Source organism: Mchenga conophoros, linkage group LG5 (genome assembly GCF_057382185.1).
Source record: "Mchenga conophoros isolate Kocher_MC1m ecotype Shallow Benthic linkage group LG5, M_conophoros_male_GT1.1, whole genome shotgun sequence".
In the NCBI taxonomy this organism is placed as follows: Eukaryota; Metazoa; Chordata; class Actinopteri; order Cichliformes; family Cichlidae; genus Mchenga; species Mchenga conophoros.
In genome coordinates, this window is record NC_140530.1 from 7,080,319 (window position 1) to 7,099,553 (window position 19,235).

General features: G+C 38.9%; 1 long non-coding RNA gene across 1 annotated transcript; it reads left to right on the forward strand.

Annotated features, from left to right (window-relative positions):
• Nucleotides 1-10,456: 10,456 nt before the first annotated feature.
• On the forward strand, nt 10,457-14,419 carry LOC146573674 (uncharacterized). The gene is made up of 3 exons (XR_014892555.1): nt 10,457-10,669; nt 11,781-11,915; nt 13,199-14,419. It is a non-coding gene; the product is annotated as an uncharacterized LOC146573674 (long non-coding RNA).
• The last annotated feature ends 4,816 nt before the right edge of the window (nt 14,420-19,235 follow it).

Genomic DNA, 19,235 nt, shown 5'->3' on the forward strand with positions numbered 1-19,235 from the left:
TCTTACTTTCATCTTTTATAAAATTCTTTAGCTTGGCCACATAACAGAAAAGTGTTAAAAATAAATAAATAAATAAAAATAACATGTAAAGTAACATGGTCTCTCTTTCAGTCAATACTTCTTAACACAGTTCTATTCTGAAAATGTTAATGAAGATAAAGAAAGATCCACAAGTTACTGAAATGCTCAAACTTTTTTTCAGCAACCGGTCCAAATGCAGAGCTGTTTGCCTGCATTCAAGCTGTCCTTTGTTGTACAGCAACAGGCCAAACTGAGTGGCCACATTGTGGGTAGAATTCAGAGTCGTGGCAGCCCGCAGCAGCTGAGAAAACAGTACTCATGTAGCTTGGTAGGACGCTCATACAGAGATTAGCATAGCTGCTGTTTACTCTGTACTGCCATGGAGTCAGCCACATGCATACACACAGCAACTCTGCTGCACATCCTTTGTTATACAATATTAGAGCTAAACCCAAAAGATTTACCAGTGCATGAAAATTAGCCCACAAGCTGTTAACCTTTGAAAATGCTCATTTCACGCACACACTTACACAGCTAATTGTTCAGGTCAATCAGCAGCTCAGTGATGCATAGTTGTGACAATTGTGTAAAGTGAAACTGACGTCAACAGTAAAAGGTTAAACTAAACTAATGACCTACACACAGCTCAGGACTGTAGGTTAGCTGAAGATGGTTGAAGATAGTTAGCTTAACCTCATGATAATAGCCCATCTTACTACAGATTAATACTGCAAAACAACGAGTTCACTTTAATGCCAGAACTTGACATTTGTAGTCAAAAGATAGTGAAAAAAGGAAAATGAAAAAAATGAATCCACCCCGGCTTAAAAGTTTGGACCACCTCTTTGCAACCAACGCAATCAATGCTGTGCAGGTCCGCTAAACAAACTGTTGGCTCCACATGAGTGTGTCCATGTCAGTGAAATAAAAAAAGATTTAATGTTTGTTTAAAAATGTTTTTCTTATAACAATTTATATTTTTTGACAGCTGAATATTACTCGATGAGTTAAGTGTTATGTGAGTGAATCATAAATTATTGTAAATGAATGTCTGCACAGGCTTACAGAACACCAATACTAATGCTTTTCAACTTAATTCAAATAACAGTTCAGTGACTAACTAGAACAGATAGAGTGAAAAAACTGAGCATGAACACTGTTTGTTGAGATGCCTACAACATTCTTACCTGTCAGTTTTATAAAACAGAATTACAAACACCAGTCCAAAGTCCTTCTAGAAGCAAGTCTTATGTTTCAGCAACTATCTTAAAACCTGTAGGTACTTATTTGGGCAGTAACTGTTTAATGGCAAAGGAATGTAGACAATGTACTGAGGAAGATTTGAAGAAAGCATAAAGATAGATAGATTCTAAGTTTGAGTCGTAAAACCTCTGTGGAGGCACAGAACAACAATAGTCATATAACAGAACATATCAAAGGACTTGATGTAACTTGCCATATCCACTGAATGCTGTTTGACTGGAGCTAATTTTCTCAAAAATAAGGGCCAAGACCCAAAGCACAGCTCCAAACCAAGCAAGCAGTCAGTTGGTGTTCGGTCTACAATGGAGTGGTCACTCGTCTCAGCCCCATTGTGGTGTGCGGGAACAGTTTGACTTTACAGTTTGGATGACATGTCTCCAGATTACCCCAACAAACTGACAGCTAGTGCAACAAAAGGCTGCAAGGCTGTGGCTCTTTCACAACGCGTTCTCAGGCTTCAAACTACATCCCATACTGCATTCTTAGGTGCACAACAGGATACATATTTATACGATCCCAGTTTTCTCTGGTCCAGTAATAATTCTAAAAAGCAGTAACTAACAGTAACAGTTACTGCCATTCAGTGTTGTACAGTTTTTTCAGTGTTTCATACATTTGATTTTGTATTGAAATTACTTTTTATGTGTTGAAGAACATTCATAAGCATTTGATAACTTTCAAAAGGTTTGGTAGTGGTGCCAGTGGAAGTTTTGGAAACAACTGGTTAGTCTTAGTGAGGCTCAAAATTTTGTATTATTAGGAATGGTAGCTGCAGACACAGGTGGCCATAACTGGTGGCTCTCTGGTAGGTTAACACTCTACTGACTGCCTTACTGATAATATGGCTGGTTGTGTGATTAACTGTACTAACAAACCAACCAAGAGGTCTTAGCTTTTGGTGAGGGAGTTTCTTTTATTATATGTTTATATAAGCTACAGTTGCACCTCCCATAATTTTGTTGTACATGTACTAGGGCTGTGCGATATGACCAAAATCTCATATCCCGATATAATACATTTATCGTCCTGACAACGATATAAATCACCAAAATGTAACATTTTCTGTAAATTCTGTGAATCTCGGGCAGCTCACCTTGCGTGAAGTGTTTCCAGCTGGGCGTCATGTAGCTGGAGTCGAGTGTTGTAACCGATGCATGAAACTATACATTTTTAGACATAAGTTGTAACGGCTACCATTTTCTTTCAAAGTTTGAGTCTAAGGTTTGTTTTTTAGGACCTGACGGCTCTTTTTTGCTTCTCATCCGTAAACTCTCTGCATACTCTTTCCCATGATTCAGTTTATTTTGAAAAGTCTCAACAGGATCTTGAGCTTTATTGTGAAAGGTTTACGTGGAAAACAAACAAGCGGACAGCGGAGCCACGCAATGGTTTTACCGTCGTTGTTGCTAACGACAACGCATAAAAACAGGTGCTTGTCCGTCCGTAGTGTGGTTATATTAAATATAAGAGAAAGAGAGAACTTTAAGAAATTAATTTAGCCACTACAGTGACCATCAAAACGATGAAAAAATATTGCTGTAAACTGTTTATTTTACGACACCCCGAAACAAGCATAGCGTCATAGGAAACAATAGATGTTTTTATATCGTCATCCGATATATATCGTTATATCGAACAGCCCTAGCTTGTACAATAACAATAAAGGGCTATTCTACTCTGTTCTATTCTTACTAAGTAACATAGCACTCTTCAGGCCACTAAGCCAAGTTCGGCAGATTCTGTCTAAAAGACAAACAGAAAAACATATTTTTTTGGAAACTATGGGATGAACTTATGACAGCTTTACTGATCATTAAATCGATCAAACCCTGTTGTCTACTCCATTCACAGTGGCAGTAACGTTCCGTGAAGTCCCAACCAAAATGCATTTTTGTGGCTCATTCGTAAAACCATTTATGTAATCCACTTTGTATTTTTGTGGGCCTTACGTGGTGTCGGCCATCACTGCTGTCAACAGACAGTAAAAGAGAGAGAATGCTGCTGCTGACGTCTGCGATGACCAAAAGCGCACCGAGAGACCACCGTGAATGTGCACTGGAAAACGCCAGAAATAATGGAAAAGAATGCTAATTGTTAGTTCTTCTTTGGCTTAAACTGATACGTGTGAATTACGCACCAGTTTACTGTGCAGAGCGCGTGCATGCACGAGACCCAGAGAAAAGAAAGCAGCGTGAAAACATGGATTAGTTTTCAGGAGCTCAGCCTTAATTTGCCTGATGCTGCTCTTACGATGTGGTACTTGTGGCCGGCGTGTGCGTGCCGGTGCACGTGCGTCTGTGTCTGTCTGTTGATGGTGACGGTGGATATTCTTAGTTTGTCGTGCAAAAAAAACCAACTCTCACTGGAAATCTACTTACACGCATTTAAATCTTCATTCTGGTTTGTGAATAATGTTAAGATAATAGACTCGCTCACGTAGACACACAATCTCACACTCAAACTTTTAGTTACTCCGTATCCTGCTGAGATGCTGTTGCTGTCAAATATGTGTGTGTGTAACCAGTGTGTTCCACTACTGGTTAACTGTAATTTCATGTCGGTTTTAATCCAGGAGCTTCAATCTTCATTCCTGGATAATACTGACTGGAAACTCATAAAGTCAGCACATAGCTTTTTCAGTAATCACCTTCTCAGTGTGTGTGTGTGTGTGTGTGTGTGTGTGTGTGTGTGTGTGTGTGTGTGTGTAGGTGGACGGGTATTAACATCTTTGTGGGGACCAAAAATTGTACGTTTGCTACAGGGCTGGACTGGGACAAAAAATTGGGCATTTTGACTAGAGGACCGGCCCACCAGGTATTAAAGCCATAAAGCCTTTGAATGAAAACGAACGCTGTGGTGACAGTGATGTCTGCTGTCTTGTTGGCATATGTATGATGTCTATAGATTTTACATCAGATAAAAACTTTGGTTGTAAGATTCAGATAATTACTTAATAAAAGCGAGACATTTTAAATGAGAATAAGAAAGAAAAGTATTTCTTTGTGCCCCCCTCTCCCTGTTAATGCCCTACCTGGCCCCCTGGCAAAAGCTTTGCTAGATCCGCCCCTGCACAGTTACCAGCTGTCAGCTACCTAAAAAAGGATCCTGGTGTTATTTGTCTCTCAGAAACAGTTCATAACTTCCCTTCAACTCATTCATGTCACCTAAAAGGTAAACCTGTTTCTCCATCACCTGTTCAGCTCTGATGATTCAGTAAGGACATCTCCTGGTTTCATCTTCATGTTTCCCTCTCACCACATATCCAAACCGATACCATGACCAGCAGCTTTTACAGCTGTGGCTCCAGCAAACATCAGCTGATACTAGAAAGTAATATTAAATATATTCTAATAACAGCTGATCAAGCTTAAATGTGCTGCTGTTGTTTAGCGCAACATCTGCCGGTTTCTTCTTTCCGGTGCAAAGTGGGCGATAAACAAACCAGAGAGAAAAACCGATCAGCTGATCATTGATCAGTTTCATGATTGAAGTAGCAACAGGAGAGGGAGGGGGGAGAATGAGAGGAGAAGAAGAGACAGCTGCAGCGTAAAGACACAGAATAACTCCACCTTTGTGTCTTTTTCCATTCTAGCTGAAGTACAGGACAAACTGTGTTTCTTTTCAGCTCAATACGAAACGAGTAATATTTTCTCTGAATACGGGACGATTGCGATTTTTACAGGACGGTTGGATACTCTACTAACTAACCTTATGAATAAAATAAAGTTCACTATCAGTAACATCATAGCACCCACCCAGCTGTATAGAAACTCCGTCTTGCTAGCTGGTACGCAGTACGAGTTATAGTAACTGAAGGTAAAAAGTCAGCATAACGAAAATAAACTCCAACTAAACTTGGTTTATATCTGATTCAGATGGACTGCAGGCCATAACTTCTTACCTGAAGTTCAGTTCACCTGACACTCGGACCAGCAGCTGCCTCGGGTCTCTCCTCTTGCCTCTCCTTTCCCTCATCCACCTGCTGGTCTCTGTGGAAGCTCCGCCATAGAATAATAATAATAATAATATATTGGATTTATACAGCGCTTTTCAAGGCACCCAAAGCGCTTTACAATGCCACTATTCATTCACTCTCACATTCATACACTGGTGGAGGCAGCTACAGTTGTAGCCACAGCTGCCCTGGGGCAGACTGACAGAGGCGAGGCTGCCATATCGCGCCATCGGCCCCTCTGGCCAACACCAGTAGGCAAGTAGGGTAAAGTGTCTTGCCCAGGGACACAACGACCAGGACAGAGAGCCCAGGAATCGAACCGGCAACCTTCCGGTTACAGATGCGATTCCCAACCACCTGAGCCACGGTCGCCCACAAGAAACCACCAAACAACTGAGTTATTTTTACGCATCGGCCAATCCACCAGCTTTCATTGTTTATACCATTACAACAACAACGACAACAACAAAAAAAACAAAACAAAAACACCCATAAAAACGAAAAATCACCATCGGCCCACCCAAATGCCCGGTATGCCCAATGGCCAGTCCAGCTCTGGTTTGCTATACTTGTGGGGACAGACAGCCTTCGTGGGGACCAGAATTTGAAGGCATTTTTAAGACTCAAAATGTGGTTTTAGTGTCAGGGCCACAATAAGGTGATGGTTAGGTTTAGGCTAAGGGTCAGGGTTAGGCATTCATTTTTGATGGTTAGGGTTGGGGTAAGCGGCTAGGGAAAGCATTATGTCAATGAGATGTCCCCACAAGGATATAAATACAAGCATGTTTCCTATTGTTGCTTTAGTGTCTGACCAGAAATCTGAGGCCTTAATTAGCCTATCGCTGATTAAGCTAGTGAACCTGATAGCCGATGTACACAGCATCCAGATATGAATATGATGTAAGAAGCAGCATGTTGTGAAACATGAACATTAATGAGGCTTGTCGTCTGTGGACAACATGGTATTCAAAGGTATTAGAGGGTGCTGATGAACAAGGACACACCCTGATAATTAATGTTTCATCAATGAGTATTTACTGAACGCAATGTCAAGCTGGTCGAACTGTGCATCCCGATGATTAATGGCAACTGACTCTACTAGACATTTACCGTACCTCCTAAATTTGCTTGAAGAAAATAAAACTGGACCCAGAATGAAATTACTTATCAAACTTCATGGCACATTTATTATCAAGATCCCAGGAAGCACCTGCTGCATGTATATTTACACTTTATTATGTTAGCAGTTATTGCATTATGGATGTGTTTTTTTGTGCTGGCTGCTTAGTGCACTTCTTGTCGCTGACTTATGATGAATGCAAAGTCCCTTGGTAGCACCAAGTGACAGCAAGAGGTGAGTTATTGTACTCATTTCAGGATTGCTGTTAGTGTGTGTGTGTGTGTGTGTGTGTGTGTGTGTGTGTGTGTGTGTGTGTGTGTGTGTGTGGGTGAGTGGGTGGGTGTTTGTGTGTCCATCCTGAACCTGACTCACTAAGACAAATGACCTGACGTCATCGCAGAGGTCTGAGGAGTGTCGGCTTGTCTGGTTCGCATTCATCTTTTACAAGGTGAAAATGGAAACTTGTTTTCTGAGAAACAGACACACTTGTTTAAATAATGATGTCTGAGCACTCTGGTGTCAGCTGCAATGACTCTGTTCAGCAATTTAGAAAATGCTTCATCGGTTGTCTTCCTTAAACCCAATTAAGTGGAATAAAAAAGAGCCTGCTGCACTTTTTAATGTATTCTGACACGGGTTGCTTAATATCTTTTGTTCCGGCACCCAAACCTTTTTTCCAGACCTCGTCCAATAGAGGCTTTGTCTCAAAGAGCCACAACAAAATGCCCACAATGATTTGTACTTTGCTGTCACTGCTGACATTGTACTTCAGCAAAGCATGAGGTCTGCATTACGCTGCGTCCTCTCTTTTAATTATCAAGAAGGACAAAAAACAAAACAAAGGCTCCTTTTGGGCTTTTTTCGGTTCCTTCTAAGATTTGTATAATCTATCAGACCAGATCAAATATCAGATTATCTGTTATGAATTTAATTTTTAGTACTTGGGCTACCCCAATTGTTCATTTTCAATACGGTTTGATTACTTGTTCACACTAAATATATAGTGTTGAGTTAGTTGGTCCACTCCAAAAACACCTAAAACACCGATAGGCCGCCGTTACATACAGACAGTATGATGATGTTGTTGATCATCTCATTTTTCTTTTGGTAAATTTGGACTCAACTAGAGCAGAATGATACACAGTACACACAGTTATTTGCTTTAGTCCTTCAGATCAACCACTGTTTAAAACAATCTTCTGAATTGTTCATCTCTCAGCTTCTTCTTTGCTAATTTCCATCAATAATGGTGGACATTTAAATGCTGATGTGCATAAATCAGTGCATACAGATCAGTATTTAAGGTTTCACTCTCATCATCCACTGGAACACAAACTAGGTGTCATCAGGATGCCACAACACAAAGCGAACACAGACACAACAGCCAGGGAAGCATCATATCAGGATTAGGAAACAAAAGAACCTCTGGCTAAGCAGATCCCTCAACACAGAGGTGACATCTTGTCAGGAGAGGACTCTGCAGTCTATTTACACCTACAGGCCAGTGGACGCTCTTTCGGTGCATGGGGAGGAATCCTGGTTTGAGCGAGGAGTCAAGGAGGTCATTTAGAGAAGGAAATAGTATCTTTCAACTGAGAAGCGGGTACTTCGCATGTCTTGGCATAAACTGGGCGAATGGAGGATAGAGGAAGAAATGGCAGGCAGATGAACAGGGAAAGGTTGCTGCCAAGAAGCTATTCTTAAGGAACGGGGTTAAAGGCTGAGATATGCCACAAACACAAGACCTGGACTGGAAATCAGAAGAAAACTGAGAGGCAGCTCTAGTTTTGAGTTAGTTCAACTGTGGGTAACAATGTTCTAGACTGTGTGTGATACATTTTAATATGCTACTTACTGGCTTCATGGTTCACGGGTATTGCAGTATCCAAAGCTGTCTGCCAAGTCGAAATATGGAACAAAATGTTTTCAGAAATAAAAGCAGTGATTAGAGCTAGTGGCCATAACTTAGGTGATCTATAAAGACAGTTTTTCTTAGGAAGTAAATTAAGAAAGAATGAATAGGTGCAGACTTAACAGTAAAAGCACATAAAACACAAAATTTTAGTTTCTACAATACTTTGACCAACATAAATGTTACATCTGTTGAACATTTGCTTGATACCACTGTTCTTTTGAAGATATAAGCATGCTAAACTCACTAAATGTATCGAAATGCCACATTACATATTGAGTGATGTGTTTCTACGCTCTGTCAGGCACACACAAGAAGGATGCGAAGGTTGTTGCAACTTATCCCCTACTATGGCTTAAACAGTGTTCGGCTTTGTGTCTTTAAATTCAGATGAAATGAACTATAAATAAAATGGCCAAGTTTTTAAATTTAAACATGTCGCACAAGGAGTCCATGCAAGGAAACAAGATGTCACCAAAATAGAGCTGAAGGGATTCACTCTGAGGGGCTCAGTGGAACGTGTCGCTGAACATGATGTGGTGCGGAGGAATCTCATTCCCACCGTAAAGCATAAATACCTCAGCATACCACGGTTCACCAAGGCTGTTTGTCTGGCAGTGGGACAAGTGTTTATGTGTATGTGTGTGCGGAAGGTCAACACTACAAGCCGAGAAAATGGGGACTCTGTTATGACACTCGGTCCATGTTCGACTTCATTTCAAGAATGCCAAATTCACAGCAAACTAACACGTGAAACCTACTGTTTTCTACATGCAGGGAGTTAATCTAGTGCATAATTTCTTCCATATATTGAGCACATCCACACACACCAAACCAGACTGAGGGCAAAGCTGAGTGGTTCATTCATGAGGCGGTCCTGTGGGAGAGAGGTTGTGCCCTGTTACCTTATAAAGGAGGGTTTATAGAGGCCTGTAGCCTGTTTCACTCCCCTCTGACAGCACACGACCTGTCTTACATGTTTTGTCTATCTCTTTATCTCAACTCTAAATATCAGATAGAATAACTATTACTTGAAATAGTGTTTTTAGAGTAATATGCCCAACAGGAAGCCCTACTTTTTTTCTTTCTAAACAGACTTGGTTCAACATCGATTATGTAGGTTGCACGTTTGATTTTTAATAACTCTGACTGCTGTTTGAGAGCAAATTGCTTCATTGCGCTTTAAAAGTTTCACTTATCAGCCATGCTTCCTTTAATAATATCGGTACATTTTGATTTCTTAAAGCGAAAGTGGTCATTCAAATATTTGATGTAGACAGAGAAAAAAAATAACATTTGGCAAATCTCTGTGGCAAAGCAGGAAAAGATAAAGAGTCATTTAAGTAGCTCGACCATTTTAAGCAAGTACATCAAGCTGGGTACGCTGCACACAGGTACAATGAGGTCTTGTCTAGCCGATCAGGGCTGAAAGCTTTGCAGAGATGTGGCCAACTTTCTGTTTGTGTCTCTGCTGCCAACTTCTTGACAGCCAAATGTTCTGCAGTAACTTTAATAAGTGTTTCAGGGAGAAGTGCAGGAATGTAAAAACTCCTCAGTCACCACGATGCTGTCACTGATAAGCTTTTTTTTTTTACTGTAGTTGCCTTATGCTTAGACTCAAGAACAGATTGATTAGTAACATTTCACCTCTGTTGAGCCTGTGTTCTAATAATAATATCATTTTCGACCTGTAACCTGCTTTGTAAGTCGCTAACCCCAAACCCATCATCATCAACTTTTTAATGACTCATGTTTTGCTGTTAGAATAAGTCCTGAGGTCCATGCAAAGACTGGATCAATGTTGTAGAAAAATTAGAATAGGCTCCATTTACAGTAACTATAATTTAAGCTACATGCTACCAATAGCATGTTAGTATGCAACATTTTCTTAAAAACAAAAAAACCCTGATTTACAATCATGTTTTCAAAAATGTTGGGATACTGTATTAACCATTAATAAAAACAGAGAGCATTGATTTCTTTATGTAACGCATTTTTACATAAAGGCCACACTTTTTCCATCCAGCCACCAGACTGCTGAACAGTGACACTTCATAGACACCTCACTCTCACCAACACTATGCACTCCATATTGGACATATATGCTATTCCTTTTGTACGATATTCAAACTGCTGACCTCTGTGTATTTTACATATATGTACACTGTAAAAAAAATCCGTAAAAATACAGTACAATCTACTGTATAAACGTGAAGGAATTTTCCGTATTAGTCATTTACAGGTATTTTTCTGTATTTCTCAACTACTGCAATGCATTGTGGGAAAAAGAACCTGAAAAGGAGGGAAAAGTAAGCGCAAGAGCAGCCATTAGGCTTCTTTCAGGCTTCATCTGGATTTTGGATTCTGAAGTTGGAGAAACTGCCTTCAAATTTCTGTGGTAAGTATTAAAACTCATGTTTCGTTTTATTAAAATAATGTTTTTCAAAAGACTCCGTGTTTTTATTTAGAAAGAATTGTTAATTTATTTGTTAACTGGTTTCGGCTGTCTCCAGACAAGTCAGGAATATTTTGCTGACTCATTTTTTAAAATAATTGTTATTTAGGTTTAACATGACTTAAGCTTTATTTTAGTTAATGTTAAAATAATTTTTACTGTGATACCACCAGTTTTGCCCTTCAGTGGCTGAACCAGTTTTCATAAATATTATAGTTAGCGGTCTGTGTCTCTCTGGGTATTACACAGCTGTGACTGCTAATTAGCGAAAGTCAGCGATGTGGATAACTGGGAAAGTGAGAACTTCATGGTTCTAGAAATTATTCTAGGACTCTAATAAGTACTGTATCAATACCTGTGTTTTACAGTTGGCTCTACTGTAAAAGGGTTTCAGGCAAAGTTACACTAACCCTAGTTTAAGCCTCAGACCTTCCTGGCTGACGCTAGCAAATGCTAATGTTAGCCTCTGATTTGGGCTGCTAAAGTAAAGACTTTTAGCTAGCTGACCAGCATAGATTATTTCGGTGGTTAACAGACTGTAGTGGTAAAATTATTGAAAGTATAGTTTCACCTCAGCACATTTACAATTACAGTATGTCTATTTTGTAGCACATAGAAATGTTTAGTTAATATTTACAGACAGACACATTTTCCCTGTAACTGTGTTTTTACTCCAACATTTGTTGAAAATGTAATTTATGAAATGCTGAGCAGTATTTCTTGTATGTGGAATATTTTTGTCACCCCACTGTGCTAATGTGATTAAATACTAAAAATTATTACTAAAAAAATTCAATAATAAATCAATAATAACTATTTCTTGATTGAACTATAATGTAAGTGCAGTGCTGGTGTGCAGGGGCTCTATATGCCTTGTCTATATCAAGCTTTTAGCCAAATATAAGCAGAGATATTTGTATCTTTCTTAAAAATCCAGATCCTTACAGATTATTTGAGAAATGGATCAACAGCTATCACTACTTGAAGCACTTTAAGTCCTGCAGTGGAAAAATATCCCTTATTTCACCTTTGATCACACACTTTGGTTTTCCAGTGCAGAGCAATGGCCAAGAAAAGGAAAGACTTCCCCGAGTGAAAAAAAAGATGAAGATACAAGCTGGTGATGATCCAGAGCAGCTGGTCTCAGGAAATGAAGAAAAACCCTGATCACCTTCTCTACAAACACAAGGTGAGTTTAATGTTGTGGTTGATTTAGTTTTTCAAGGTATGTATGTTACTTTAATTATAAACTGCTTTTGTTGCAACAGAATGGTGTTATGTGTATGCAACTCTACGTGAATTATAATCCTTTGTAGGGCTGCGTGATATGACCAAAATCTCATATCCCAATATAAGACGTATCTCTCCTGATAACGATATATATCACAAAATAGTGCATTTTCTGTAAATTCTGTGATTCTCGGGCAACTCGACTTATGTGAAATGTTTTCAGTTGGGCGTCGTGTACCTGGAGTCGAGTGTTTTGACCGATGCATGAAACTATACATTTTTAGACATGAGTTTAAATGGCCGCCATTTTCTTTCTGAGTATTTATTACACGGCGTGCTGCAAGGAAAAGCCTGTTCTAACGTTTGAGTCTAAGGATTATTTTGAGCACCTGACGACTCTTTTTTGCTTTTCATTCGTAAACTCTCTCGAAACTCTTTCATGTGATTCTTGTGTAGGTGGTTAAAGAGGTTTGTCGTGTTCGAGTGGTGGTGGGGACCAGTTTGTGGCATAATTTGCATAGTACAGTTTTCTGGGGCGTGTCAGACTTTTCATAACCAAACCATGTCCATGCTACAGAGGTAGCCCCTCATTTAACAATAAGGTCCTCGATTTCTTTTGACTGGTCCTTCTGGTTCTGCCTCATCCTTGCTGGCCATGCTGGTATTCTCTGTGCCTTCGTCTGCGTGGTGACTGTAAGCGCCATTTATAGTTACTTGATGTTTTTATTTGAGGTCATTTGTTTGATGCATATTCTGAAATTTTATGTTTGAGAATAATGTATATCATTTCAGTTTAGTTTGAAAAGTCTCAACAGAAACTTGAGCTTTATTGTGAAAGGTTTATGTGGAAAATAAACAAGCGGACGGCGGAGCCACACGATGGTTTTATCCTCATTGTTGGTAACGAAAGTACGCGTAAAAACAGTCACTTGTCCGTCCATAGTGTGGTTATTTTAAGTATAAGAGAAGGAGAGAACTTTAAGAAATAATATAGCAACTACAGTGACCATCAAAACCATGAAAAAAATATTGCCGTAAACAGTTTATTTTGCAACACCACAAAACAAAGAATAGTGTATAATATGAAACGATAGACATTTTTATATCGTAATCTGATATATATCGTCATATCGCACAGCCCTAATCCTTTTTTTGTTTATGTTGTTTATGCTCTAGGTAAAAAAAAATTATAAAAATACAAACTTTTTAAAAATGTCTTGTTGTTTCTCTTTTTTTCCTCAGAATAAATTGCGACTAGTCTCAATGGCTGACACGGCGGAGCAACACAGCGACACGTTAACTCCGACTGCTGCAGTTCCTGTATGAACTGAGCAACTCTTAAAATCCAAGGAAAAGCTGAGTGTATTTTACTTAAAGCTCAGGTGGACCTTGATGTACTAACATGCAGGCTGCATTCAGGACTTTGTCACACTGTTATATGAAGAACGGTAACAAGACTTTGTAGTAATTTGTCTTACTATTGTCTTATTTGTTGTGATTTAGGGTCTGTGCGCACTAGCAGAGGTTTTTGTTTGTAACTGTAACCTCGTTTTCAGAGCCTTGTCTAACATTTAATGGTCATGAAATATGTCAGACTTTTTCCTCTACTTAACCAGCTTAGAGAATTTGAACACCGTGGAGAAAAAGGTGTGCATTAAGGATTTTGAACTATGATGTTTAAGTGTTGTCACTGCTGAGGATTCGTGGACACAGATCCTTATTCACTATGCTGCTGTTTACAGTTTAACTTTTCATCAGAACAAGCACTTCTAATTATACTTTGCTCCTCACTGACAAAACAAGTCCCGTAAATACACTTTTATCTTTAAGTTTGGGACAGTAATCTGTCTTAATTTATTATGTGTTGTAGTTATCATATGGGGAAAAGTCCTGTGGTTATCCATCAGTCCTGTTCGAATAAACCCAAAGTTCAGGAACATCTTCTTTAGATCTGTTCAGTTGTATTCATGTGGCACCACTTAAACAGTCAACAAATTTTGACTCAAGTATGTTATATTGTAAGGTAAAGAGCCCAAAGAGTTAATCTCAGACAAATGTTCACACAAATGTGAATTACATTCACTTCATTAATGAAGTGAATGTAATTCAGTAATCAAAGGTGTTTGGCTATAACTGACTACATGTGTATACTGTATCATAAGTGGACAGAGATGGATGTAAACCACACCTTAACCATTTGGCTGAGGCAAAACTACCACAAGGCAGTGATTCTAACTAAAAGGTACTCTGGATATTATTAAATGTGAACATGTCGTTAAATATGACATTTTTTGTTTGTCAGGTGTCCTGTTTGAAGAAAACACTTGGTAGCCACTTGAATGAATGTAAATAAACACATTTACATGAGGGCAACCTGATTTCAAGGAAATAAAAATGCTCAAATTTGAAAGCTTGTGAGTTATTTTGTTCATGTATCAGCTGTTTAGTAGTTTTATGACAAGATGGATGCTGTCATTATATTTTAGTATAGTGTTTGAGTTAAGGAGAATAAAAGAATATTTAACATTAATTGTACCAATGTTGTTGTGTACGAAGCACAAATTAATTTAAGTTTTAATTTATGAATTTTTGAGTACATGGTGTACTAGGTTGTAATTGCATAGAAATGTACGTTTATGGATATAAAGAACTATATTTAATGAGTTACAGTGAAAAGAAGTGCTTGGAAATAGTAATATAAACAGAAATTTCAATTTTTCTATTAACCGAAAATATCAGTTAATGATACAGAAAATATACTGTGAATAAACGGAATTTTCTGTTTTATAGCTGAAGGAAATGTCCGTAAATAGTACAGAGAGTATACTGTAAATCTACAGAATTTTCCGTTTTATCATTTACAGAAAGGTCCGTCAAACCTCCGTAAAAAAAACAGAAAATGTACTGGCAGAAAATTACCAGGACATTTTCTGTTTTTCTACGGAATATTTTTTTACAGTGTATATATGTATACACGCCCTCACACACATATGCATATATATACATATATATGAGTCATGTGCATACATTCTTATAATTGTGCATAGGTGTATTCTTCTCACATTCCTGCTCTTATATTTCGCTTGTTTCTTATGTTCTTGTATTTTTTCACCGCTGTTGCTTATAAAACTTGCACACAAGTATCTCACTCACATGTGCTGTACCAGTGTACCAGTAATATGACGTAATAATAATAGTGATTTGAAATGAGGTTCAGGCAGCATGTTTCAAAAGAAGGCACTCTGTTAAAACCGCTTTTATTTTAATAGCCTTTGCAGTTAGCAGTTAGGAACCAAGTGGACATGTTTAGATGTCCTTGTAAATATTGTAAATAATGCACTTTGTTTTATAAGAGTTTAATAAGTTTGTGTGATCAGAGAATTTTGTAATCAATCAAACTGATTACAAAAGTTTCATGGCCTGATCACGGGAAGAGACAGTGACATATAAAATAGTGTCATCTGCAAAAAGAGGTACATCACAATTTTAAGTGGCAGAGATAACACTGTTTATGTACAGAGTGATTAAGAGAGGTTCAAATATAGAACCCAAGGAACATCCATACAAACAGATTTGACCTACAAACTTGCAAAACTACTAACTAAGAAAGGACATTCATCCAAACCAAGTGACAATATTTTTTTTAAATACAATGCCATTCTGCTGAATTAAATACTTTTAGTAGATCTATGAAAACTGCAGCACAATGCTGATAATTATCAAGGGCTTATATAATTACTGAATACAGATACAGCAGCTGTTGTTGTGATGTGACTTTAACTATAATGTGACTGTGCTGCCTGTAAACTCAGGCAAGACAGTTTTGAAATAATCACCAGAACTGTTAGAGTGTTGCCAGTTTTGGTCATCATGCAAACTGTTTATAAGGTTGGTGAAACCTGCAGTCGGCTGAGAATGAAGACGTTACATTATAGGTGACAAACGTTTCTCAGACTGGAAAAACAACGTCCAGATGAAGACGTTGCTTTTCCTTTCCTTACCTGGACAATTGAGAATGCATCATGAGACTTGTAGGTGCAGTGATCAGATTAGCTCTGTGTTGAAGGAGTGATGGGTCTAAACTGTCCACACCCTTAGATTTCTTTGGGTTTAAGGTAATTTTAGTTTAAGGGTAACTATAGACCTCCCCACAGGTCTATAGTTACCCTACAGACCTAATAAGTAATACATGAGGGGGGGTTGTTTGCTTTTGCATATTTCATAGAAAATTTATAGAATTAGGGATACTATGTTGATCAGATAACAAATTTTCAAGTCCAAGTCAAAATGAAGTGACGATGAAAGTCGCACAGACATCTGACTTACTAGTTGTTTTTCCATTTTCAAAGAAGATTTTTGAAGGAAGTGATGCATATTTGTAACCTTATTATATAAATTTAATAGTTACCACAAAACCACTTTTTATTGTAAAGTAGAGACCCTCCAATAATACAGAGAAACTCCAACACTCAGCTGGGCATCTATGAGCAAGAGCTTGGCGACAGTGGGAAGGAAAAACTCCCTTTTGCTATTTCTGCATTTAACAAATGAAGCCCCCAAAAAAGCATGTTATCCAAGAAGTTTGACTAAATAAAATTCAATAAAACATTGATTTTAATCAAAAACTGACAAAATATGCAAATACAAATATTAAAATTAATAATAATAATAAAATAAAACCATTTGCACCAGAGCATATAATAAGGGTGCTATTTTGCTTTGGTGCCTGGGCACGTAATAAGAAAAGAGTTCTTTCTTTAACACCAGCCTACTGCAGCCTGCTGTCATTACGGCATACTTATCAAAATGACACAGACTCATTACAGTGAGCAGAGACATGATGACTGATCAGCATGTGTTTGGGTCTGCATCTGTGTGCCAGTGGTCAGGTGAAAGAGGTCGCTGTGACCAACACACACTCATTATGGCACTACCTGAAAGTTTGTGTGTGTGTGCGTGTGTGCGTGCGTGTGTGTGTGTGTGTGTGTGTGTGTGTGTGTGTGTGTGTGTGTGTGGATGTAAGGTCACAAGGTCATGGTCTGAGTCCTGTCCTAACAACATAGCGTCTGTGTCCTCCACCTTCAATAAATAGAGACAGTCATTCATACATACCACCCATCCATCAGAGCTCTCAACATATCACCACAGAAAAAGGGAGCACTTATTGAATGAGACTGAGACACCTAAATGAAGAAAATGTATGTCCTAAATAAAAATTGGTTTTAACCCCAAGTAATTCTTTTCAAAGCCAATAGAGATTAACCAACAAAGAATTTTAAAAGTTATAAACCTTTGTAGATCACTGTGATCACACAAGAATGTGACATAGCGTCTGACTCAGACTTTTACAAGAGTCAAGATGTAAACCAAAAACTGTGTATACAGAGATAAAAACTATTTCAGATGAGGTCAGTGTAATCTGCCTGCCTGTAATGTGTCAGGATACCGCTGTTAACAAGACTGTAAGACAGACTGATTGTGATACCAATGTGCAGCCTGTAAATCACTGCATGGGAGACGAGGGAGGAGTGGACTGAGTCAAAACGAAAGACAATTAAAAATGGGAGAAGGAGAGCAGAATCACATGTTTCTGTGAATGTGCTCGTGGACATGGTGTTCACCTCACTTGGACATCTGGCCAGTGTTTTAACCCTCTGGGGTTTAACTTGTCATCAGCAAACACCTTGAAGAAGCTATTGCTGTAAATTAGCACTATTTAAATAAAACTGAATTAAATGGAACTGAGCTGTAATTGCAAACCTCAACTAATTCTGTCGACAAGACTGAGAAGGTACTCGATTAAGGATTCAAAGGCAAGTTGGAAGTTCAGAAGTACATATTATATTATTAAATGAAAAGTACAGAAGAGTAATATCAGTACATAAGCCTCAAATACTTGTATGTATTAAGTTAAATTAAGTGTAGGTAACGGTGGGAGCTTAATTCGTATCCTTTCCACTAATGCTGCCAGCTGGTCAGTGGTCAGTAGTTGTCCAGAGGACATTGTTCCAGAAGTCTTATTGTTCCGATGCAACTTTCCAAAGCGAAGCTTTGCAGCAATTTTTTTTTTTAAGAAAAGTCTTTCTCCTGACCATTCGCAAACTGCCAGATTGAATCTGCTTTTATAGCTGTGCTCACACTTGCTGCTAATCAGTTAAACAAGTGCATGTAATTACCGGCACCTGGCTGTTACTTACCCTCTTAATTCCTGTGGAAGCAGTAACAGTGTACTCGTGTTTTCACAGAACTGTAGCTCCTAGCTACACCCCTGCACGCACTGCCATTAACCATATTACCTTAAAAAATTTTGATATGAAACTGAAAACATCTTGTGGTTATGAACTGTGCACTAGGCACTCTCTATTAAACTCTTGGAAACAGCCACACACCGTCGCATTCACACACTTGCACTCGCACAGCAGATACACACTCGGCATCTAGCAGACGGGTCATAATTCAAAAGGCTAATGTTTGTCATGGCTGCCTGCTTAGTTTAGATATATTGAGACCTGATCCCCCTGGGATGTAACAGTAAAGTTACACACAGGGACACTCACACACACACACACATGTGCCCACACACATTTCTGACGTAGCAGTGATGGAATCGATTCTTCACGACTCGAGACAGATGAATGGAAATGATCCACATGAACACCTCTGTGCTTTCTGCCCTGCTCACACACAAGGTGAAGGTTATTGGACGTGAAGGAGAATGAGAAAGGCTGAGAGAGAGCTGTTCCAAGATTGTGTGTGTGTGTGTGTGTGTGTGTGTGTGTGTGTGTGTGTGTGTGTGTGTGTGTGTGTGTGTGTGTGTGTGTGTGTGTGCGTGAGTAACTCCTCCAGGAGTCCCACTTTAAATCAGGGCTTATTAAAGCCGCCTTATTTCAGCCACACTGAACCACTGCTGGACTCCCAGGTTATCACAATAACAATAAATCCCATTCACTCTGGCTCTACAGGCCGCTGTGTGTGTGGGCGTGTGTGAGAGCGTGTGTGCGTGTGTGTAAGTGATATAGTGTTTCTGGCCTTGGAAACTCATTAGGAGTTTCCCAATGCTGTCCACTGGAGGGAGGAGACTGGGGTTGTCACGGAAACATGTCAATCGGTTAACTCTCCCATCAACAGAGTTCCCCCACTGTACATGCATGTGTGTGTGTGTGTGTTTAAAACTGATCATCTGAGAAGAATTAGGCCTCATAACAGTGACAAGCTTCTGTGATCGGAACCAATCCTTTAGGGCTGAATGCAATAGAAAATCTTTAATAGGACGCACATT